Here is a 1,336-nt window from a genome sequence, read left to right on the forward strand (position 1 = left end):
GTCCTGAGGGCCGTTCATCAAATAATTGGAGGTATTACTAGGTGAACACACTTGGATAAACATACTTTGATTAGTAAACTACTTTGTTTTTGAGACTGGGTCTGCCTGGCCTCAGACTCATCAGATAGTCAAAGATAATCCTGGACTCCTCCTCTTCCTTCTTTTCCTCTCCCCACAAAATTATCTCACACTGTAGCTCCAGCAGTCCTGGAACTCACTCTGCAGACAAGGCTGGCCCCAAACTCACAGAGGCCTGCCTCTGCCTCCTGAGTGCTGGGATTAAAGGTATGCACTACCACACTTGGGAACCCTGAACTTCTGATCCCACTCCCTTTGTCCCCAAGTGCTGGGATTGTAAGTGTGTGCCACCATGTTCCATCTATGTGGTGCCTGGGATCAGACCGCTAATACCTCGTGTTTCCAAGTAAGTACTTCTACCAACCTGGCACTGTCTCCAAGCCAGCACCACACACACTTGAGGAAATCCTATAGAAAGGGGGAAATGTAAGGTAGTTGCTATGTTTTTTTTTTTTATTTCAGAAACATTACTTTTTTTATGAATGAGGCAATTTATTAACACAGCATCCTTTGTTTTAATGCTTCTTGTTGGCAGCTGCCACCTGTCCAGCGATCCTGTCCAGATCTCTCTGTCCCTGAAGTGTTAGCTTGCAGCCCCCATTTTGGTCCTTTTCCACCATTTTCAGCCCCTCCAGGGCTTGGAGGACCTGGCAGGCCACATTCTTAGAGCCTCTGCTAAAGTGGTTGAGCCTGACACCATTTCTCTGCTGTCCTCCATGGATCTTGGTCATGGAACCAACCCCTGCACCACCACAGAGGAATAGATGCCATGCTGTAGAAGCTGCTTGTGTGTAGAACCAGTTCTCATCACATGGGGCAAGCTCTTTATGTTTGGTCTGCTTGACTGTGTCTACCCATTCGGGGACTTTCAGCTTGTGGGACTTTTTGAGAAAGGCTGCCAGAGCTCTGACGAACTCCTGCTGGTTAACATCTTTTATAAAGTAACTCTAGGCATTCCTCTGATGCCCACCTAACCCTCTGGGCTCCCGGATTGTGGCAATCCCAGAAACATTATTTCTTTAAAAAGGCCTCTTAGCCTTCACTGAACATTACTTGAGCTCTTACTATATACTAGATCCTATTCTAAAACTTTGATCTGTAGGAACTCACTGACACCTTATTAACTTCCCAGTGACCCTGACCAAAGGGCAGTGTGTTCAGCTAGGAATGACAGTTATCTTCACATCTGAGGTCACCTTCGAACCACCGTGTACTTTGCCTGTAAGGCTCAGTCACTTGAGGGAAAGAGTCAGCCAGC

The 1,336-nt window shown here is 46.8% G+C and overlaps 1 pseudogene; it reads right to left on the reverse strand.

The window, feature by feature from the left end:
- Nucleotides 1-593: 593 nt before the first annotated feature.
- Nucleotides 594-1,033, reverse strand: LOC116076353 (annotated as a pseudogene).
- Nucleotides 1,034-1,336: the final 303 nt, after the last annotated feature.

This window comes from Mastomys coucha, unplaced genomic scaffold (genome assembly GCF_008632895.1).
Source record: "Mastomys coucha isolate ucsf_1 unplaced genomic scaffold, UCSF_Mcou_1 pScaffold4, whole genome shotgun sequence".
NCBI classification, from domain to species: Eukaryota; Metazoa; Chordata; class Mammalia; order Rodentia; family Muridae; genus Mastomys; species Mastomys coucha.